Raw genomic sequence first — 24964 nt, 5'->3', positions numbered from 1 at the left:
ATATGTGTGTACAAACACACACACACACACGCACGCACACACACGCACCAGTTGAGCTGAATTTAGATCCTTGTTAAAATCGGGACTGTTCCATAAACATCAGAGAAGGAACAAACAGAAAGTCTAATAAATGTCTGAAGTCTGAGCCGAAACAAGACATAAAATAAGCCGTGTCATTCCCTACCAGCCACATTTTAATATTATTTTTAGATACAGGTTGGGATAGTTTTGAAGGGCTTGTTTTTCCTCATTCATTTCATTCTTCAAGTTTTACTGAAACTACATTTGTGCCACTTCAAGGCAGCTTATTTTATAATAATTTAAAATGTTCTTATAAAGACCCTAAAGGCCACTAATTATTCAACTGCAGCTATATTAATATGCCAGATGTTCTCCTAAATTCTAAAACAGCTAATTCAAATAGACAAATCAAACACTGCTACGTTTCTCACTGACACTAAATTCAACACCCCCTTCCTGAATTATACTTGGAAATTTTCAATTTAAAGAATTACTTAAATGTAAGAAGTTTTGTTCAAGCACATTTTGGTCTTGCTTCTTTACCCTGCAAATAAAAAAGTTTTCAAAGATAAATTCATCAGGTAATATAGGACTTCTCCTCATGAAAGTTTGTCATGGGTAATGCTATTGCAAGTTAGTTTATTTGTTATGATACCAGGAATTAAAAAGGTAGGTGATGATGGTAATTGCATCTCATTACTAATTAAGTTAATTCTTGAAGCATTTCTTTTTACTTTGTCCATGAATGTATTAAAATGTATTTTAATTGTCAAAGATAGAATTTTAAATACTTGCATACTCCCCATTTGTATCCATGTGCTAAATTACATTTATTGCATGCTGCTGACTGCCAGAAACTACTCAGGCAGCAACATGATGGAGGAAAAACACTTCCTTCTTCACTGCCCTATTTGCAAAATTTCTCTTTCAAAATGAAATTGGCACAGGGATCAGCTGGGCAGATACTGCCTTTAATGAGAAGCTGTTATGTTACAAATTAGTGTGGTTTGAAATGAAACTTATGTAATTTGAAAGTTGCAAAGTATTGAAGAGATGACAAATGTAGGTGTATAGCAAAAAACAAAAAATTTGATTTGTGTATGAGATCTAATTGCTAGCCAAATAAGGACGGCTATTTGCCCAGGCTAAAAGGTGACCAGTCAAATAAATATTAAAAATAAATCATCATTCAGCAAGTTAATTCATTAAAACAACAAATTATAATCTGCAAGAGGTTAGATAGCTTGCTCAATTACAAACAAACAAGGTACATAACTGAGTTATTTACTGTTAAAAAACGAAAAGAAATTAAATTAAAAACAGAAATACACACGTACCAAGAGGAAAAAGGGTCATTTTAAATGCAGTAACACTAAGAATGCAACAGGTCAATACTAAGAATCTTGCTTTCTGCTTTATCTTTTCAACATCAGCTTGAACTATTTTATCTACAGGTTTGTCATCCTCAATTTATCTTCCTTTCATCGAAATACCAAATAAACTCATCTGCCATTTTCTTCTCTAATCTTAAATTATGAAAGAGTAATAAGCATGCTTGAAATGGATGTTTTTGGTCTACTCTCTGGTTGTAAACAAATCATTCAGCCTATCAGCCAACTTCATTTTGCACATTCAAGACAAGAAGAGTTAGAAGTTCTGCCCTTACAGCTAGAGTGCAAAGAGAGCACAATCTTTCCAAACACAATGAAAGAGCGAGCCCTAATTGTATTACTGGGATTGAATTCTACATTGCTTTCCAATTGAACAGGCTGTTTCTCGCTTCATAATTTGCTGCTTCCAGCAGAACAGTTTGTTTCCTCATATAGTTTAAAGTTGCTAACACTCATTTTATGGTCATAAGCCAAATCAAAATCACCACCATGAAGATCTTAGTCCTGAAAGTGTGGATTGATTTTGTGACTGTTTAGCCTATTCTTTTTTTCTCTTCAGCCTTTTTAAGTCAACTTTGTTTAATAGTGGTAGAAATGGCTCTTAATGGTAGGCAAATCAGGCATTAGACAAACATGTAACATTTTCCATATTCTGAGTAGACTGAACAATGGATTCAATCAGTAAAATGAATTTGGGTTTGCATCCTGAAGACCTCCTCAAGAAAGCCTGTGCCAACTACACATGTGGATAACACCAGCTGCTCCATTTTCAACAGCAGCTTACTGGAATAGCTCCTTGTACGTTTTAAGATAGGATCCTTACGAAGTACAATGCTTACTCACTGGGTGTGTCTACACGTTCGATAATGTGCAGTGGTTATTGCACATTTAATTCAGTACTTGTATAATCAAGTACTAAATAAATGCACAGCAACCAGAGTTACTGCACAGTAGCTCAGCCAAATGCCTTCTTAGTGATGATATAGTGTAGTAGCCTAATAATTCTGTGCTGTAGTATATTAGCACTGTTTGTGCTGTGATGTGCTACTGCACAGTATTATCAGACTACTCTGCAGTTAGCGTCTCATGTAGACGTGCCCAATGTTCACGTAGCGTTAAGTAATGATGAAATATAGTTGTTGGTACCCATTTTTAAAAAATCTGGCACTGCCTTCCACTTTTAACATATGGGAAAATTGTCTTACTTTCAACTAAGCAAAACAGTGCCACCCACACTGCTCTCGAAGTCAAAGGTCCAGGCCTCTGAAATGTTTTTGTAGGCATATCTCTTTCTGGCTTAATCCAGAACAGAATGCATTACTTCCAAATAATCTAATTAAGTTGAAATACTTATAAAACATGCTAGTTTACTTCTGAGTAATCTTAGTAAACAGCAGCAATCAATGCACTAGTTTGGCCTGTGCCTAAGGTCATATCTACTGCAGAAAATGTGTGTCCAAAGTCTGTGCACATCTGGCTCTTGATGCTGCACATTCTCACTCCAGAGTTGAATCACTTAGATTATTTGCAGATTTGTGAACCAATTATAGAAAATGCATTTGTCAGGAGGTAAGAGTTACAAAAAACTCCCTTCAGGACAAAGATAATATTGGGGCATTGTATTAATAGGAAAACAGTCATGTAAATCAGGTAAAAAGGTACAACATGCCTTTTTACATCTAAGGCTGGAGAAGTAGTACTATATTCACAGAGCCATACAAAAATAAAAGGGCTGGAAGGCGGCTCAAGGGGTCCTGAAAGAAGGAGGCTAAACTCAAGCCAGGATCATCCCAGACAAATATTTGTATCACTGTGATTACCTATTTAAACACTGATGTAAGTGTGGGAGACTGAGCCCAACAGCATCCATAGCTTTGTTACAAAATTATGAGTTTCTAACAAATGATGTCAAATAATAAGCAAGTGGACAATAAACTCATGCTACAAAAAATGGTGACATCCTTCAAAATAGAGGGCACTGGAAAAGTAGGAATCCATATTTGATATAGTCTAGTAAAAATACTTTAAAAGTAAACATAAGCTAACTAGAAATATTTATATTAAATTAAATGATACCGAATTTCCAACACAGGGCTGTCCAATTGGCACTTCTAGGCTGTATGTGACCACAAGGGGCTAAGCTGCAGCCTTCAAGCTCCTGTCTGGCTGTCATAGCTGCTTCTCCTATTGTTCTGTCTGTAACAGCAGCTGGAATCTCTAGGAGCCTCCTCCTTCTTCTGGCCTTTGCTACTTGTCCTTGGGAGCAGGGCAGTTCAGCATCGCATGGCCCAGGAAGCTGAGGGTGAACCTGGGGCAGCAGCACAGGTTCAAAGTGCAGACGGGGAACCATTCAGCCTCCGGCCACTTATAAAGTTGGACTACTTCATTCTAACTTACACAACTTTTTAATATATAGTCAAAATTAGGGGAAAAAATATTGTACTCTTAAACTTTAAGGTCAAGTATTTCAGTTTTTCTTTTACTGACTGTAAACATACTAAATTCACTCTATTGTTTTATTGTTATCCCTTATTTCCACTTTTAATTTTGTATTACCTATTAGAACATAGAACTTAAGCCTTGCATTCCAGATGCCACTGGCCCTTAAACAACTTACCGCAAAGGAAAAATGCTTGTAACCTTGAGATCAACAGGTCATGAATTTGTCTGGGCAAGCAACAAGGGCTTTACTATTCTCTAACATTTTCATGTTGGCAAACACCCTTCTTCCCACAACTGGGATAACAGGAAGCCTGATTTAAAAAACCTGTTACAGACATATATACTCCTTCAAAATAAGCACCGAAGACTAATGTAAACAAAACTACCCTCATAATACCTTATAGTTTCCTAGAATGTCCTCCTTTTGTCACTAAAAAGGGAAAAAAATGAGGGCTTTGTGCAATTAAACAATTATAGAGAGTAGGAAATTATTTGCTTGGAATAAATCAAGTTGCATATTTAGCTCTGCTTTGACAACTGCAGTTCTTATGGTTGAATACACATTAGAAAACATATTACACAACAATCATGTAGAAGTCAAGATTAAAAAAATGAGTATATCATAGCAAGCTTTAAAAGCTGTTTTTAACACTAAAGAAAAAATCCCCAAACCACAATAAAAAGTCCAGGTTTACTCTTTGAATGAAACATACAATAATTTAAAAAGGTACATCAAATCATCATGTACCCAAACATAGTGTATATTTAGCTTCCTCTCCCAAAAGTTTTGTAATCTATTTTTCTAGGAATATTAATGCAAATGCAGCATATTTTCAGAGACCAAATGAGCCAAAAGTCAGCCTTTCCTGGTGCCAGCCAATGAAAGCTCTGCAGATGGATTATAGCAGGACTCCAGGAATGAGGGGAGCTTTCCACTTCTGGCAGATACAGAATGTCAAATTATGACTGCTTCTTTCCCAAGGGATGATAATATGCCAGCTGGAGTCATGGAAGTCTGTCAAGTTATTCCCATGAAGGTGGTCAGCACTTTGGCACAGGAACTGACATTTTGTTTGGTCTGTACGGAGCCTATAGCAAAAGACAGGATCTTAGGACACCTGCGCATTATTAAATAAACAACGACAACAATATTCAATGAGTTTTGATGCCCAAATGAGGGGAGATTTTTCCTTGACTAACTGCTCAGTTGTGGACTGTTTTTTTTTGTTCATTTGTTAGTTGGGTTAAAAAGGTGAGTTTAGCTTGGCTATATAGTGCTGTTATACCGGGCTATCTAGCCCACAGACTTCCCCTGTAACGGAAGCCAGGTTTGGGTCCCCACACCCTTCTTCAGCCTCTATTTCCTGCCAGTTTTCTGGGGGCAGGGTAGGGCACTGCAGGTGGGTGGCACATATGGCCTGGAGGGGAGAAGGGTGCTGCATGTATAGTGAGGGGAAGCTGAGCTGCCCGTGATGCAGGAGATGGACAGGGGAGGTGGAGAAAGGAAGTGGGGAGAGAAGGCATGTTGGGCTGCCCTCATGGTGAGTGCTCCCCAGGTCTGTAGCCCACACAGTGGCCCCCAGTTGCCTGGAAACTGAGCAGCCTTCAGCCATTTGATATAGATAAGAGGTGTCAAACTTAGAGCTTTCACCCAGCCTGTTTCATTTGGGTTCCTAGAGGGGCCAAAAATTCAGCAGCCACAGAAATCCAGGGCCTGAAGCCCTGATGGGCATGCATGTTGGCAGCAGAGGGGAGGGAGAAGGGAAAGAAATCAGTAGCTGCATTAACCCCCACACCACTGTTTTCCCTGCTATTACTACCACCACCAAGTCTAGATCTGGCCTGGGAGGTCCTTTGCAGTCTGGATCTGGCCTGGATGCACAGGTCAGTTTGAAAACCCTGTTACAGACTATCAGGCAAAAAATGGAAAATAGAAAACTTTTGCACAAACTTGAAGTAACTGGGGTATAAGCCAGGTCCCCAAGCACATCAGAGCTCCCTAGACTTAGTATTTTCTGAGACTTGGTAACAGGGGTGATCCCTTACCCTGGGATAAATGCATCAGAAGACAGACTAATTATATTCCCAAAGCAAACCTCAGCATCAAATTATCTTGTCTATCAATAATGGGACATTTTTGACTTCCTGGAAGTTCAGAGACCAAGCGACTACAAATGGAAAAAAATGAATTCAAGAAGTCTAGATCAATGAAAAGGAACCTGGGCTCTCATGAGATTGTTCTGCAGTATGCTGCAGAATGGGACTTATGCAGACAACTGCAAAGTTCACAATGTCAAGTGAGAGCTGATCACACATGTTAAAAAAATCAAGAATAAATTCTGTCTAATATCTGAGTAACCTTGAGAAATTGTGGAATGAAAGCTGGCTTTCAAAAAGCTAAACAGTGTAGTAGTAAATATCAACATAATGAAAAAATAGTTATGTATTTGAAGTCACCCTTAGAAATCTTACCAGAAATAATGTGAGATTCTGTGCATCTTAAGTATCATTCATGAACATATTTATTTGTATTTCTGCAACACTGACGAGCCCTTTTGCGATTAGGACCTTAATGGCATACATGCCATATAAAAAGATGTAAAAGATCACCTCCCCTCCTAACATCTTATAATCCAAAGACAGGGCAAGAGACAATGAACGGATACAGATGGAGAAGAAGTGCATAAAAACAATAGCAAGCAATACTGGTCAACATGAGTAGTGGTTTCAGCACATCAAGATTTGTCCCTTAACCTTTCTGTAAGGCATCATAGGTAACAGGAATACAGCACGAGAACCTGCACCCAAGGGTGTGTGGGGTGTGTGCACTACTGTAGCTTTACGCACCTATTTTGTCTTCCAGCCATTAAATTGAACCCTAGCATAACCAAACAGGTACTGAGGGGCCTGCCTAAATTAGAGCAGCTTCCTAGATTTTCCAAAGAGTTGAAAGTACTACCCAGGATCTCTACAGTACTGTATGCTGGGGCCCATCCCAGGGTACAGAGCTTGCAAGGGTGGCCTTGGAATGGAGCTTTATCACTTTCTTCAGTAACTGTATTGCAAGAATCCTTCCTCAGCCAGATTTTAGGTCCCATTATACTGCTCTAGAACTCCACCCACAGCACAAAGGGATTAAAGCAGGTATGAGGGACTCACCCATTTGTACTGACAACTGAAACTAAACATCTGCTTATATGAGATGATTAATAAAACTTATTCACAGCTCCAATGTCGGGAATGGAAATAAACACAGGAATTAGATATCTGTATTTTGTATTCAAATAGAAGTTTCATGAACACATGCAAGGAAGTCAGATTTAGAGAGAGATTTTCTGTACATTAAAACATTAAATAATTACACATCTTGTACTTCTGCAATATGCTCCATCAGAAGATGACAAAATACTTTACAACAAATCATTTAAATTGAATACCGCACTGATGTGGATAAAAATGTCCCACTTTAGAGCTGGAAAAACACTAAGGTATGGGAGTTGGAAGTCTCTCTTCAAATCTATGGACTATATAGGTAAAAAAATCCATGTTGCCTCCTTTCCAGTTTTGGCCATACATGATTAGCCCATATTTCCTTTCTACACTGGTAGGAGAGACACTGCTATAATTAGAGAATTAACAATTCCCTTTAAAATTAAAAAATACTTTTAAGTTTAAGATGCATCTCCCATAATGGATAACTTTAAAATATGCGTTAGTTATTAAACACAACTATCTCCTTACTGTAATGAGAAAACAAAAATGGCTCTATGGTTATAGTTGCGGCCTAGGAAAATATTATTTTCTGTGTTTTGTAATAACATTATTGGAAAATGGAACTCTAACAGCATAGTGAAGTGTATGATGTGTTCATGTTTCCTCCATGTTTCCTCCCAATGCTAGGAATGCTTTCCCAGCATTTTGTAGTTTGAAGACACTGCTGATGCCCAAGCTGTGGGAAAATGAACTGGACAGTCCAAAGAAGCTTTGGGCCACTTAGGAATTAAAACTTGTGCTTCTTCAAAGAAGGCTGCCATTTCATTTTTAGTTTTGATACTGCTGTTCAAAACTCAGGTATGTAACTGACTCTCAACTGTTCAATTTTCTCTAAAATGTTCAATGAAGCAAACTAAAATGTGCCTGCATTTGCTCTGTTTATAAAATGTCATGAGTTAGCTATATTTTCTTGCTTTGTATTCAACAGAAAGTGTTCAAATCCTTCTCTAGCAGTTGGCCATTTCAGTGTTCAGATTCAGTAACAGGAAGAAGCATACCATGAAACAGAGGATGGCTATGGAAGCAACCACACAACCTGCTTGAAATCAGACAACACTACAGTGCCTTAATGACTTAGTACATAATAAGCTTGGGTACCTTAAACACATAAGACTTTCTCCTCTGCTATGTAACCCATATTCCACTCAAATACAAGTCCCATAATGTTACTACATCTCCCATGCAGAACAGGAGATTATTGGGACAAGGTTCTTCTATCAGCTTGATGTGCCAATCCAATTTCAACATTTGGTGCCATTTTAAAAAGCCATGAAGATTCTGCAACTTCCAAGAAATTCCAAATCTTAAATAGAAATGAACAATTAAGGAACCCTGCCACTTTTTTCATGTACTCCATCACATTTCAACTTGTCTCTAAAATTTGCAGATAAGCAACTGAATACATCATACATTTGAAAGTTTTTGTTTCTTTCACTTTTTATTGTACAAGTTGTTTTATTATGTTGAATACCTCAGGGCTTTAATCGTTTAAGATCCTGTAAACTTTGAACACATTCATTACCACAAGTTAAAACCTGTGAAAATGGGTTGCAGGGACTTATTTAGACATGTTCCAGGGTGCATAATCTGTAGACCATGTTTCCCCCTGACATTTACCAGATTGCATGCATGTGAAGATGCATACAAATTCTGAATCTCTACATATTGCCTCTAAAGTAAAAGAAAGGTTACTGGACTTTAAGCAGTTCCAACGATCACAATATTTACCAGATACTTTTCTCTTGGTTAAATGTGACTGAAGCCAAAGATGTGTCCCATCTGTGAGCCTAATTACTACATCTTTCAATTTAACAGTACAAGCAGATTTTGCTATACATTAATATGAAAACAATATGGAAAACAAACCTATAGGAAAAAATATTACTGCATGCATCTTATAAGTCCCCACCCTCCTTCCTATATATTTTAAAAGTGCTTCCACAATTAAACAAAGCTAGCAAGTGTCATCAGGTAGGCTTTGGAACTATTTTGAAAAGGAATTTGAAAAGTTACTAGGTGAAAGGGAAAAAAAAGCTCTATTATTATCTCCCATACATTTAACTGATACTAGGAAAAATGAATCTCTATTCATGCACCAACAACATCTGAGGCCTAGATCCAGACACAGAAGTACCTTATGTGCACGCATAAAATTCATATGCATAGAATAGTCACTGGTGAAGAGATCCTCTTTCCTACTCTTCTATTAAGAGCATATGTATAAACACGAATCTTCAAGATTATGTATGTGGTGGCAAAGTTCTCAAAAGCGTATTACATTAGAATAAAATGTTATAGTTGGCTGCTTGTGGGGTTTGTTTTGACACTTGTACAGGGAGCCAATCTCCAGACAGAGCTAACATGCAGCCAATTCAAAAAAATAATCTAGGAAAGTGACTAAAGAGTTGTAGATGTATCGAGACGTACCCATCTCTCTTTGAGTTACAGTAACTTATATTTCAAAATACTTCTGCAAATCTGGTGAACCAAGGACAAAAATAAGCACCACTCTCATTTTATTCCCAAGACTGGCTTGATGTTCTAAAATAATGAAATATGAGAAGATCCAGACAAGTTTTCAAAAAGAAGTCTTAAAGATTCTTCTCTTGTTACTGTGTGCAAACTCCCCGTCACATAAGGACATTGTATACATTTTTACTCTTTCATGGCACTGCTATACATAATAAAGTGTTAATGCTTTAAAATCAAAATGTCTGGCATCCTGCAAGTCCCCAAAAATGGAAACTTTACATTCTGCAGGGGGAGAGAAGGAGACCTGCGGGTACAAGGTCCAACAGTGCAAGATACTGGATTTAAATTAATAAATTATTGTTTTAGATAATTTGTGAAGATGCTTTTAAACATGCAGTGTTATTTTGTTTCTTCCCTGTGACCCTTGTTCAGTTAAACTCATATCAACAAATGTAAGATACATGAAAAGTATATTCTGATGTCATTAACCCGCAAATAGGAATTCTATGTATGAAATGACATGGTGACACTTCTAGCCACTCTATTTATAATTTCAAACTCTCTCCAATACTGGGGAGGGAAGCTGGGGGTGGAGGTGCAGAAGGTGAAGAGGGGGAAGAAAAACAGAAGGCTCAGGGCCCCTCTCTACATACTACATTTATACCACAATTAATATGTCAAATTGTTGTGGCAGTGTTAAAGTGATGTTGTCACCATGATGGTGCAAGAATTATCAGAGATGAAAGGATTTTATGAGGGGTGACACCTTTTGGTGGATCAACTGCGTGGCTGGTATAAATTCAGAAAGGGTTTCAAATGCAAGACATTTTATCACCTGACCCCATGAAGAATGTCTTTAATTTGAAAGCTTGTCTAAATGTATTCCAAACATACAGTTGGTCCAATAAAAAATATCCCCCCCGCCACTAAATCCTTGTCTCTTATATTATATTGCCGCATAAATGGCAATGGTTTTATATGTGCACCCAATTTAAGGTGGCATAAAATGGCAAATCAACCATAAAAACATTTCACACAACGTAGACCATTTTTATGGCTGGTTTATGTAGTGCCTTAAGCTGAACATGTGGCATGTTTGGAGCTGCCCCAGAAGAGCTGATCATTGGACTGCACTGGAATCTCGAACCTGGATGGTCCTAGCCCCAGGGCGGACAACTGGCTGATTGTTGGCCCTGGCCCTCAGACTGCACCAGTTCACACTGCCCTACAGGCACCCAGCTTCTAACTTGCTGGTGTAGGGGGAGCTTGGGATCACGATCCCAGACCTTCCAGTACTGACAACTAGAAAGGACATAATTCCTGATTCCAAAATTACATCTCCTGCCATGCGTGTGTGGCATGGCTGGAAGTGTGATTTTTGGGATAGGGGCTTAGATCCTATAGCACACTTAAATGAATATGTACCAGGGGCTAAGCATATTTCATTTCTAACCCATTTTAGTTGCTTAGAAGTCAGCTATCAATCATAAAACAGCCATAGCAACATAGTAATTTTTATTTTAATTTTTGGCACTATTTGACAGTATTCAAATTCAACACACCTGCAGCTACACATTTGATAGCCAGAAGTAACAAGAGTTCATAATCTAATGAGTGACTAGCCCAGTAAGTTTTAGAATGTCACTAAAAATATTTTTCTCTATTTTTCTCTGGAACTTCAGACTGAAAGATATAATAATTTTTAAAATTCTTAGAAAAGATTATTAGGTGCCAATTTCTATCCTTTTTTGTTTCAGTGTGATGGGTCACAGTACACACTGTATGAGCAGGTCAAGATTAGACAGATACCTGGAAACATATAACATCATTTAAAAATATAAATCTGAGACCACAGCATATAATTCATAACAGATTTATATGAAGCGAGCGAGACAAAAAAACACAAGGTACATCTGCATGGAAGGCTAGGTTCAGTTACAACATACGCTCATCTTTATCAGTAAAGTGATGATATGGCTGCCTACTAAAAGCAACCAATTAAGACATTTTTTAATCTGTAGGAAGCATTCTTTAAGAAGGTAAAAAGAATATCTAAGACATCTAAGGAACTGATACTAATGGGGGATTTCAAAACTTCATTAATATTGGTTTTAAGGTAAAAATGGCAAAACATAAGATGCCCAGCCAGTTCTTAAAATGTCTAGATTTCAAAAAAATTGAGGAAACTAGGGACTATTTATCTTTGATCTGATGCTGACCAATAGGGATGAACTCACTGTAAACCTGAAGATGGCCAGAAAAGTTCATGATATAATAAAAATTATGATTCTAAGGCAAGAAAGGCATAAAAGCAGCAAGCCTCCCCCTCCCCACCACTCTAGCTCCCCCCTCCTCCATCAAGAAACACTAAATTTAAAAGGCAGATTTCAACCAATTCATACAAACAGCATGTCAGGTCACATGGTGGGAAAATTAAAATAAAAAAAAAAACCACAACAAATTTAAAACAAGAGGATGGGCTGGCAGTTGCCCAGTGACAAAATGCTTGAGGGTCACATCTAGCTAGTACAGTTTAGAGGGAAGATAAGAAGTACTGCAAGGGTGTGCACACAGGAATGCCGGGAGCCCAAAGCTCAAAGATATCGTCATGGAATAAGGATTATAACATTTAATTATACACTATTTGAGACTAATATATGTCACCTTTTTAAAAGTTTTATAAATAGGTCACAACAGGCCATGGACTATATTAGGGGCCCAATCTTAAGAGGTTCCCAGAGGCTTCTCTATAGATTAGTAAAGATTAAAGAAAACCACTCTACCCAATAGGACTCAGTGCTCAGTCTAGAAGATCCCACTAAGCATCTCTGTGATGCTTAGCTCCAGTTCTCAAACTATGGATTTGTCTCTCCAGAGATCATAGGCAGACAAGGTTTAATAGTTTGTAGGGTTGGAAGGGACCTGAGCAGATCATCAAGTCCGACCCTCTGCCACAGCAGGAAAGAGTACTGGGGTCAAACGATCCCAGCAAGGTGTTCGTCTAGCCTTGTCTTAAAGACCCACAGGGTAGGAGCCAGCACCACTTCGCTTGAAAGTTGGTTCCAGATCCTAGTCGCCCTGACAGTGAAGTAGTGCCTCCTGATGTCTAGTCTGAATCTACCCTCTACCAGCTTGTGACCTTATTTCTAGTCACTCCTGGTGGTGCTTGGGGGAACAGGGACTTCCCCAATGCCTGCTGTTCCCCTCTGACTAGTCTGTAACAGGCCACTAGATCCCCCCCATAGCCTTCTCTTGTGGAGGCTGAATAGGTTCAGGTCCCTTAGCCTCTTCTCATAGGGCCTGCCCTGCTGCCCCCTGATCACGCGAGTGGCCCTCCTCTGGACCCTCTCCATGTTGTCCACATCCCTCTTGAAGTGCAGAGCCCAGAACTGGACACAGTACTCCAGCAGCAGCATGACCAGTGATGCACAGAGGGGGAGGATCACCTCCTTGGACCTGCTTGAGATGCATCTGTGGATGCATGACAAGGTATGTTTGGCCTTCCTGACTGCATCCCCACACTGCAGGCCCATGTTCATCTTGGCATCAATAATGACTCCAAGATCTTTTTCTCCTCTGCACTGATGAGAAGGGCGTTTCCCAGCCTGTAAGTATGGTGCTGGTTCTTCCTCTCCAGGTGCATCACCTTGCACTTGTCAGTGTTAAAACCCATCCTGTTCTCATCCGCTCACCCCTGTAACCTGTCCAGGTCCGATTTCAGCCTATTCCTCCCTTCTAGCATGCCCACATTCACCCACATCTTGGTGTTGTCAGCAAATTTGAACAGGGTGCTTTTTACCCCCTCATCCAAGTCACTGATGAAGCTGTTGAACAGCGTGGGCCTGAGGACCGAGCCCTGCAGAACCCCACTGCCCACATCCCACCAAGTCGAAAATGACCCATCCACCACCACTCTCTGGGTGCAGGCCTCCAGCCAGTTAGTGACCCATTTGACTGTGTAGGTGTCAACACCACAGTCCCCCAGTTTTTTAATAAGAACAGGGTGAGAGACAGTATCAAAGGCCTTCCTAAAGTCCAGAGAGACTACGTCCACTGCTACCCCTGCATCTAAGGATTTTGTCACCTGGTCACAGAAGGCCACCAGGTTGGTTCTTTGGGTAGATGTTATATCTTTTATTAGACCAACTAAATAGTTGGCAAAATTATTCCTTGCAAGCTTTCAGACACAAACTCCCTTCTTCAGGCATAGGGAGAGTTTGTTATCCAGAGATAACATCCTTGTTAACAGCAGTACATGCATATGAGAGATAGCAGTCCTGATTACCAGGGATCCCAGTTTTCTGTTTTCCATGGCAAAACAATGAAAAACACAGATTTTCCTATTTACCAGACAAAAACGCAGATTTCCCATTTAAGCCTGTGGATTTTGTAGTTTCAGCCTGCAAGGGGCTGGGAGAGAGCGGGAGGGGCAGTCAGGCAAGGGATGCCATATATATGCATATGGCTGCCAGGCAGCCTGGAGAGTAGCTCTTGCAGGTAAGTTGCACGGGGTGGGGCAGGGAAGGGAGGGGAATGAGGCTCCCATAGTGAGGGAATTGGGCACGGCTGGGGCTGCTGCCCAGCCAAGCAGTACATGGGGCTTGAGACCTGAAGCCACAATGCAGGGCCCCAGCAGGGAGTGGGATGGGACCACAGGTGGTTTGTCTGGGGAGGGGAGGGTGGGAAGGAGCTGGCTACCTGCCACTGTACACACTCCCAGGGGGATGAGGGGACCCATGCCTCTCAGATCTGTGTGTAGGGCAGGGGTGGGGTAGGCTGCCCATTGTGGGCTCAGGCTCCTGCCCTGCTACTGTCACTGGGGGGTGTAACCCAGCAGTGCAGGGAACAGCAGGGCTGTGCAGGGATCTCCTTGCCACTGCGAGCCCTGCACTGCCCTAGCAATGCGTCCCCTGCACTCATGGCAGCAGCGGGGGCAATGGTGTGGGATTGTGCCCCTCACTACTGCCATGCACACAGGGTACACCTTGCCAGGGCACTGTGGAGCTCGCAGAAGCAAGGAGATCCTCATGCAGCCCCACTGTGCCCTGCAAAGCCGGGTGACACCCGTTGAGCTGTCGAGAGCCTGGGGTAGGGCATCAGGGCAGGAGCCCAAGCCCACAGCCCACCCCAACTCTGCATACAGATCTGGGGAGTATGGGTCTCCCCTGCCCCCTGGGAGTGTGCAAAGTGGTGGGGAGCCAGCCCCACCTCCCCCTCCAAGCCCACAGCTGGCAGGCAGCAGGGGGTGAGATCCAGGCTCTGCTCCACTGCAGCAGCCATTGCCTCCTGCCAGGGGCAGAGTCTGCGGACCCAGGTCCCTGGCCGCGTAGCCACAGCAGCTAACGGGGAGCAGGGGCTTTTCATTTTAATCACAGATTTTGGGGGGCTTAATCAGAGAATTTATGATTTTAATCAGAAAAATTGCTATTTTACTTTATCAGAGGATTTGCTATTTTTTTGTGTCTTTTTCTTTAAGCAGTGCAAGAAATGTTGGTATCACTGGCAACAGTTTTTGCAAAACCAAGGATAACAAGTTTCCCAGGCAGGTTTTTCTAACCACAGTGTACAATTTTGTTTTTATACGGATTTAAAGCTTGAACTGTACAAGCATCCCAACATTAGCTTGTGTTGGCCTATTTAAGTCAAAGGGACTGCACACATCTCTTAAGAAAATAACTTTGTACAGTACTGTACTACAGTTCACAACATGAACCAAGGGATAAGTACATCAAACCATAAAGTTCATATTGTATTTATGCAATGTTTAACAGGAAATCTCAACACTAGCCCCCTTACCTGAACTTTCCTCTCCGAATTGTTACCAACTTTTTTCTGGAGAAAAGTTTTCTGCGTTTTTTCCCTTTATATTTGTTCAAAAAGGACTCATATTTTTGTTGGTAATATTGAAATTACGACTGGGCTGAATTCAAAATATGTTCTCGTGCAAGTTCTCAAGATTATGCCATTTGTTACTTATAAAAATGTCTCCAACACACACAACTGAACAACTCCATATTCTTTTTAATGAGGCCACTTGCTTATATACTTCCTAAGTATTTCTGTTTAAACTTTACTTGAAAATTTGAACACCTTTTCAAGGTCAGACTATTTATTTCTTTAATTTAAAGGCAATTAGTAACATTTTTGTCAATGGGTAATGTCCTCATTTCTCCTATTTATGCTTTGTTTGAGGCAATATGGAGTATTTGTTGAAGTTTTTTGCTTGCTTCTTTAAAGATTTTCCCTCTGCTCATTTTTCTAAAAGAAAAACAAAGAATTTATTTTGTCTTCTCAGGCATTGACTAAGAACCTCTGTGGCTTGCTCATCTCAGAACATATAACATAATCACTCCATATCTTCATTGAAAGATCAGCGTTTTAAAACCTAGACCTTTGGGTTTATGTTAAAAGGGGCAAAACGCTTCCTTAGGGCATTATCTTTTATTGGACCAACTATGCAGTTGGGATAAAGTTAGACAAGCTTTTGAATGCAAGACATTTTTCCTTAGGTCTGATCACAAAGAGCCAGGCACAGCTGTAAAAAACACTGCTGTGCCTGGCTCCTTGTGATGAGATCTGAGGAAGCATGTCTTGCATTCAAAACTTGTCTAATTTTATCCTGACTACTGTACACAGTTGTTCCAATAAAAGATACCATCCTAAGAAATCCTTGCCTCTCTCACAATTTCTGGACCATCACAGCTATGGCATCACTCTAACACTGCCTTCAGGTTACAGGGATGCTGACACCACAGCTTTGCTGACAGAGCTTTGGCAGAAAAGGCCCCTTTTGAAGATGCACAATGTTGCAGCCAAAGGGTTTTTTTCTGTTGGCTTAGTTATACCACCTCCCAGAACAATGCTAGCTAAGTTGGCAGAAGCCCACTCTTGTTGGAAAACTGTGACCAGACAGGCAAGCGAAGATTACTAGCATACTTATGTCAGATAGGGAATGTGATTTTTTTCTCATTCCTAAATGACAACTACATTCGCAAAAACTGGGTGCATCTACGTGAGACGCTGACTGTGCAGTAGTATCACATGGCAAAAACTGTGTCAAAATGCTACTGCGCAGTAGCATCACTTAAAAGGTGTTCACCAGACCCACTGCACAGTAACTCCAGTTACACCACATCTATTCAGTAGTCGCTTATATAAATGCAGTAAAATCCCTGTAATTCAGGATTTTCCTAACTGGCATTTCTAGCAACTGGAACTTCTGGCCAGCAAGCTGGATGTGGGGGAGGAAAGCTCACACACGACCCCTGCCGCTGACCACACTGTACTGCTGCTGTTCCACGTGCGGCCCCCGCCACCCACTCCATGTGCAGCTGCCACCACCTCCCCCACCCCCACTCCCCATCTGGGCAGAAACCCTGTGCCCTCAGGTAACCAGCATTTTTACATTACTGGCTGCTCCCATTCCCCACTCATGCCAGATAGCAGGGATTTTACTGTACTAAATAAATGCACAGTAACCATTGGGCAGTAGCATCTCATGTAGGCACACACACTGTGTTGCAGACCAGACCATTCTTTCTGTTCACGAGTTAGTGGAGTTAAATCTTGTTTTTCCTTAACACTGATTTAAAGTTATTCTTTATAACATGGCATGGTAATTTTATTTAAAAAGTACATGTCCTTTCATTCTTGTTTTTCTTTCATCTAAAGACTCTAAAGATTTACATCAGGATTGTTCATATTTATTTGGAGACTGAATACCTTGCATCTGCCTGAGACTACAGCAAATGCCAAAAGGTGAGGAAGGCTTTGTGGTGCTGTCAAATATGCAAATACTCTTAGCCAAGCAGATTGCAATACATAAGTGTGGAGAGTTGTGATTGCAAGTGTTTGTATTTCACTAGAAAAGGCTGCTCCTCTGATGGTATTTCAAACTACCATTTCTGCATGGACTCCCTGCCCGCCCCCAACCCTATTCAGTGAGAACTGTGTCCCACCCAGTGTTTATAGATTAAGCCAAAAAAAATTTGGGATACATCCAGAAGGCCCTTAAAATAGAAAGTGAGGCCCTGCATAGTTTTAAAGACTAGTACCATTTAACTACTTTTGCAGCATTTATCGGAGGAAAGAGTTCTCTCTAGTGGGAGAAGGGGATTAGCTTTATATATCCATTATTTAGTAACAGTTTTCTGTATCTGAAAAAGGGCAAGTCAGAACTGGTGTTGTGATGCAAAAATTTGCAGTATCTGCAGTTCTGAGAGCAGTATTAAGAACATTAAATCACTGTTTGATATTGTATTTTGTTTTAAATTAGAAAGAAAACAGTCATTTCCACTCATAAAAAACTTTCTAAAAGGTAAAGTAAGTCTAGGAGGAAGTTCATATATGACAGCATAAGAGATAAAAGGGGGGTGGGCAAACAATAAATACTCTTGCCAAATGTCTGGTTAATGCTGTTTACCCTAAAGCCCTTACAATCCCCACAGCTGATCTCCCCTAAGGGAGCCTTCAAGGCCCTAATCCACAAGAGATGGCACAAACCACCACCATCTTTTAAGGACTGTCTAAACTACACTGGAAAACTTATTTATAACCCTTTTTTCAAAGCAGAGATGATGTCATATTATATTTAGAAAGCGAGTAACAATAAGTTTACAGATTTCATAGCATCATAAAAAGTAGGGCTGAAAGGGACCTTGAGAAGTCATCTAGTCCAACAGCCTGCCTAAGACTGGATCACCCCTATCCAAACCATCCCATAAAAATTCACTGACTACCCTCTTAGGAAAACTACTCAGTCAACCCTAAGACAACACAAAACACCCCAACCTGCTACAAGTAAAACAAGGGGGACCATGGCACCCAACACCCTGCTTCTGTTAAAGTATATTACTGCTAAATCTATGCTCAGAAAAATCCCAGGTAGGTCCCTCCCCACCTGCTAGAGGAAGGCAAAACTGTCACACACCAAACCAATCTGACCATGGGGTAAATTCCTTCCTGACCCCAAGCAGGCCAACTGGTCTGACCCTATGCAGAGTGGCAAGACCCTCCAGGCAGGAACCTCTGGGTTTCAGTCCCAGCAGCAGTACTGGCACACCTCAGTCACAATCCCCAGACTTGTTTGCAGTCAATACCTAATGCCTCTGAAGAAAGCTTAAAAAACAAAAAGCAAAACAAAACTGACAAAAAAAATCCCTCCCTGTCCTATGTGGCAACAAGCAAAGTCCAGAAGCATGGTAAAAACCCATGGTAAAGCACAGGCATAGTTAGGCCTAGATCATCCTTCACCAATGCCTGTCCAACCTCTTCAAAGATGAAGAATGCACAACTTCCCTAGGCAGTCTATTCCACTGTTCAAACGGCAAAGACATTTTTCCTGATGTCCAACCTAAATCTGCTTTGCTTTAGCTACAAGCCACTGGTTTATGTCTATTCCCTGCAGCAAGGAGGAAAAAGGTCCTTTCTTTCCTTATGGCAGCCCTGCAGGTATTTGAAGACTGCTATTATGTCCCCACCTCCCCCCAACTCCTTTAAGAACCTTTTCCACAAGCTCCTTCAACTACCCCTTGTATGACTGGCCCTCTAAGCCCTTTACCGTTTTTGTTGCCCACCTCTGCACCTCTTAAGTTCCCTACATCCATTTAAAAAATGTGGAGCCCAAAACTGCACTCAATACTCTAGGTGAGGTCTAATCAGTGCCAAGTAGAAAGGCACTATCACCTTCTATGTCTTCCATCTAATGCTTCTTTCTATTCATGCATCCCCAAAACCACATTTGCCTTTTGAGTGGCTGCATCACACTGCAGAATCACAGTCTGTGATCTACCAAAATTCCCAGATTTTTTCCATATTCCTGCCAATCAGCTGAGTATCACTCATTTTGTATTTACATTTTTGATTATTCTTCCCAAGGTGTAGCACCTTGTGTTTGTCAGTATTGAACTTCATTCTGTTAGCTCCAGCCCAGCTTTCCAATCTGTCAAGATCCTTCTGAATTGCATCCTCCAATATGTTCACAATCCTTGCCAGTCTTGTGTCATCTGCAAATTTGCTCAAGATTTCTATGATAGCATGCAAATAACTAATAAACACAATGGAGAGACTCCTGTGGGACTCCATTCAAAACTTCCTGCCATGCTGACATGGATCTACTTATAATTAATTACTCTTTACTTATAGCTATTGAGCTGGTTGGTCTATTCATCCACGTTATAGTAATTTTATCTAGCCCACAATTCTCTAGTTTATCAGAAGGTCATGTGGGACCTTGTCAAGTCTTGCTGAAGTCCGGATACACTATATGCCACAGCATCCCCTTTATCCACCCAAGTAGTTACCTTGTCAAAGATGAACAACAAGTAAATCAGCCTTTCCTCCCCAAGGTGCTTGCAAATGGACTTCCTTTGGATATGCTCCAGTAGCTTCCTGGACACTGAGAGGCTAACTGGTCTGTAGTTCTCAAGATCCTCCTTATTGCCTTTTTAAAAGAGACACTATGTTCACCCATATCCAGTTGTCTAGTGCTTCACCCATCTCCCACAAGTACCTAAATCTCATTGCCAAATGCTCAGAGAACTGCTCTGCCAGTTTCTTCAGTACCACAGAATGAAATTCATCAGGTCCTACTGGATTCAATGCATTCAGACCCATCAAAAGCTCTCTGACTTTTGTTATCTCAGCTGTCTCATGATCATAATACTGATAGCTCCTTGTCGTCTACATCTACTGACAATACTGGTGGAAGAATTCTTTCCTCGGTTATTTTTCCCATTTTCCTGTCTCATCTCCACCTATACGTCAGTACTTCCACCTCTCGCGAGATTGATGTAGTCCCATTCCCCTCTTCTATCCAATGTCTTATCTCAATACTTTCTCATGATGACCATTCTCAGTTATCCTCATTATCTTCTTTCCTCCTTGACCACTTCCAATTAAACCAGTGCACAATATACACTCTGCCTATTCAACAATTTAATACCACACCCTCGGAAATACTGATTTCATCGTACAGCAAAGTTCACTTTACACTCCTTTCTTTGCTTCATTCCAACTGAAACTCTGACTGACTTGGGTCCACTGCCATTGTTTAAGGACACTCTTTGAACACCTTCAGGCCTTAAGACTCCAGTGGTAACATTAGCACCTCACTTTCACACTCCACCTATCTTTGGAAATATATAATATTAATCTCTTCTTAGCATTCTTAATCCTGGATACCCCTCCTTTTGGCATTCTAATATTCACCTTCAGTCTCATCCCTAGTATCTTCAGCCTCTGTTCACAATCACTTAGGCTTCTATTTTACTCAGTTCTTCTTCACTGGTCTCCCTCTGACTTTTGCTTCTGGGAAACATCTCTCACCTTAACCTCTTGGCCCAGTTTCCCCTGCAAAGTGATTTTCATGGAGATCTCATCTTATTTCTCTCTGATCACTTGCATCTCTCCATAGCACCATGTCTGTCTGGTCTGTCAGAAATCTCCTCTTGACAAATCAAAACACCACAGAGGCAAAAAAAATGCTGCTTGGCAATGTCCTTTTTTACTGTTGTCAAAAGTTATACAACATAGAGCACGGGTGGTCAACCCCCTGCCCACAGCCCTGTATTATCCAGTCCGCAGGGTTCCCCCCACATCCAGAAATTTGGTGATGGGACAGCAGGGACACTGCTCCTCCACCACCAAATTTCTGGACCTATAGAGAGCCCTGGGCCCAGAATGCAGGGCTGCATGTGCTGGGTCCCAGAGCCCAAGCCTGGCAAGCTGGGGTCTGGGACAGGGTGGCACCAGGCCCCAGGGCTCAATTCCAGAGTGAAGGGCTGAGAAAGGGTGGTACAGGTTCCCCAGGGACCAATCTCAGTATGTGGGGGCAGAAGGGGAGTGGTACTGTACCCCTAGGACCTAATCCTGGCACAAAGTGACCAAATCCCGAGGGGAGGGAATGGTGTTATGCCCTTAAAGCCCAATCCCAGCACTCAGGGACAGGAGGGGGTAGAGCCTGGTAGAGATGCATCAGTACATTAGTCCCATATCAGATCAACACCGATGTAAGCAAAATTCACAGTACTTGCAACTGACTTTTTTTGGCTGATGTGGCTGATAATATCACTGATAAATGCCCCGTAAATGTGTGCAGTCAAAGCGTGGCATGCAGGTGGCCCAGGAGTGCAGCCAGGCAGCATGGAGAGTGGCATCCAGCTAGTAAGTCTGTTGTGGGGGAAGATAGAGGCCCTTGTGGTGAGGGAGGGAGTGGGTATGGGGCTGGGGCAGGTGCTGCCCAGGTAGGGCAGGGCAGGGCAGGGTGTGGGACATCCGTGAGCAGTTCACACAGAGGATGCAGGGTGGGGATGGCTCCCACAGCTACATGAACCCCAGGAGGGCATGGGGGGCATGTGCACCTGGATCTGTGAGCAAGGTGAGGGTGGGATGCTGCTGCAGGCTGGGGCTGCACTGAGCTATTCCTGGCAGGGGAAGTGGGGGGATGGACTGGGCTGCACTTGGGGCAGGCGGCAGTGGTGCTGGTATGGCAAATTTTGGGGTGGCTGCAGTCCCCCCGCAGCCTTTGCTCCCAGTGCCACCGCCACCTGCCCTGAGCACAGCCTGGCTCAAACTCCTGCGGGGAAGAGCTCAGTACAACACCAGTCCACAGTAGTAACCTGCCCTTTCCCCCCACACAGATCTGGGGACACCCCCCCCATATAGCTGTGGGAGCCCCCCTACACTCCCCACACCCCCCAGATGAGCTGCTCACAGCTCTGTCCTGTGTCCTGCCCTACCTTGGCTGGGCAATGTCTGCCCTTGCCCAAACCCCACTCCCTCCCTCACCACAGGGGCCTCAATCTGCCCCGCGCCACACCACTTCCCCAGAACAGATGATATGGTGGGGCTACAGTGAATTTTGGGGGGGCTGCAGTCCCCTCCATAGCCACCCCCCAGCACTGCCACTGCTCGCCCAAAGTGTAGCCCAGCCCCGTACCAGGAAGAGCTCAGTGCGGCCCCAGCCCACAGCCTGCCTTGCCCTCCTGGGGTGTGTGCAGTGGGCGAGCTGCCCTCCATCCCTACACCCCCCCAATTGAGCTACAGCTTCATCCCATCCCTGCCCCACCCCAGCTGGGCAATGCCTGCCCTAACCCCACTCCTCCCTCACTGCAGGGGGCACTGCCATGTCCCCTCCCTCCTCCCCTTCCACCACAACAGACTTCAAGCTGCAGGGCTGCGTACTGGAAATTGGACTGGCATGAGCCGATATACCTCCTTAAAAACTGGCTATCAGTATTGGCCCCCAAAATCTCTATCGTGCACCCCTACATATTATACTTTAAATTCACATATATCTTAAGTCTTAATAATGCAAGAATAGAAATCCCACAGCCCTTTCAATAACCCCTCAAAAAGGAACACTGCAGTATTTATCCAAATATTTTCATGGACAGTCGAAACATGCTGTTCTTCACTTCAGTTCCCAATCATCTCTCTTCCTTGTCCACTTACAAATTTAATGAAATGTTAAGAGTAATATCTATAATTGTATTCTTATTGTCATACTTTTTAAAATTTAAAAACATGATTTTTTTTGTCCTAGGAAGTCATTATAATGTGGTATTTTAAATTTGATAGTTTATCCAGCATGGTCGTTGAGTATTACCTCATGTCCTGTTTCTAATGACCACAAAGATGTTTTTTTTTTGAAAAAGTCCAGTACCACACGGAAAATCAGATTGCAGCACCCAATTCAGTGAATCCAAACAGTGCTGGATGTCAGACTGTAATTTAAAGTTTGTGAACCAGAATGCTTAGATAACCCTGGATTACTTTGTGGTATCCTGGAGATTTATGGGCCAAACTTGCAACTGACTTTAATAGTGATTACTCAAATTCTATAACTAATGCAATTTTGGCATTGTAACTGAACACTGGAACGATGGAATAGAAAGCCACAATGACTCAAAAAGCCAGGCCATCGTAGGAAAAAAAAAAAAAAAACCCACCTCAGACAAATTAAAAAAGGACAAGGATACTTCAATTTTAAAGAGCTATATACTATTTGATCTAAAACTTTTCTAAGTTTTCATGGATAAATGTATTCATTACACTATGCTTTAGCATAGACTGCAGTTACTCATACAGCAGAAACTTGAGTTGCTGGCCCATCTTCCCAACACAGCAGATGCCTCACTTAAGTCACTGTTAGGAAGTCTAAGACACATCATGAAATATAGAATTGAGCACTACATATGCAAGAGGATATGCAGTTTCATGTTGCTTTGGTCTTGATCTTTTGTCTGACCCAAGTGCCAGTGAAGTCCATACAAAGACTTCGAATGATTTCAGTGGTCCATTAATGATCTGAAAACTTCTATTTTGAAGACCAGAACCCAGAATTGTACTTCTCCAAGTGCAGTGCATCACTTAATCCCACAGCAATAGCTAGACTGGCAGAACTGTGCTCAACACTATTCCATGTTGGAAGTATTCACTATTAGTTTTCCAAGAAAAAACTGCAAGACCCACAATTCCAATTAGAAAGTGAAAACTGAAGTGCAAATCTTCCCACAGTATCTGTAGCCCAGCATGCTTCTCCTTGGTTTTGAGAACATCAAGTGTAGCAGTTCTGAAGCTGAACGGAGAAACTGGCGTAATACCAATCGCTAAAGCATGTAAGAATTACTTCACAATTAGGGCGGCTAGGATCTGAACCAACTTCCAAGGGAGGTGGTGCTGGCTACTACCCTGGGGGTCTTTAAGAGGAGACTTGATGCCTACCTAGCTGGGATCATTTGAGCCCAGTTTTTTTCTCCTGCCCAGACAGGGGGTCAGACTTGAAGATCTACGAGGTCCCTTCTGACCCTACTTCTATGATTCTATGATAAAGCATACTTATCACATTAGAGAGCTTTTTAAAGAATCATTTGGCCTTTATGCTTACATATATAACAAGAAATCAAATCTGAATGTGCAATGTAGTTTGTATGCTACAGCTATACTACAGCTCCTTTAAAATAAAATGTGTAAGCTTCCCATAACTGTTTGCATGTTTTTTTCATTACTGAACACTACCACACCAAGGAACCACAGATGTTTTGTTTTATGAGTGCATCTAACTAGCCTACGTGGCCTACAACACACATTTTAAATAAACCACTTTGAGCTGAGGAAAAGTTGCAATTCTTGTTCTCAAACCCTGAACATATTTCTTTTTAAATTATAATTTACATAGAGCAAAGCCAGCAGCAAGTGACAAAACTGCTTTACATGTTTAATTACTTTTATAATCCGCTGAAAGAAAACCTATGTGAATGAATGATTTTAGCTTGCCATTAATACACTCTAACTGATGATGTGGCAACTTGAGAAACTTTAAAAACAGCTGCTGGAAGAGTTCCTAGAAAAAAGCACAGTTCCTT

The 24964-nt window shown here is 41.7% G+C and overlaps 1 protein-coding gene across 2 annotated transcripts in view; it reads right to left on the bottom strand.

The window, feature by feature from the left end:
* The window catches only part of SRFBP1 (serum response factor binding protein 1), a 142611-nt gene that overhangs the window by 98601 nt on the left and 19046 nt on the right, over positions 1-24964 (bottom strand). The gene's annotated exons all lie outside the window — the stretch shown is intronic.

Source organism: Crocodylus porosus, unplaced genomic scaffold (genome assembly GCF_001723895.1).
Source record: "Crocodylus porosus isolate Cpor-Errol unplaced genomic scaffold, CroPor_comp1, whole genome shotgun sequence".
Lineage (NCBI taxonomy): Eukaryota > Metazoa > Chordata > Crocodylia > Crocodylidae > Crocodylus > Crocodylus porosus.
Note: the sequence above shows the minus strand (reverse complement) of the source record. Positions and strands in the feature narration are given on the sequence as shown.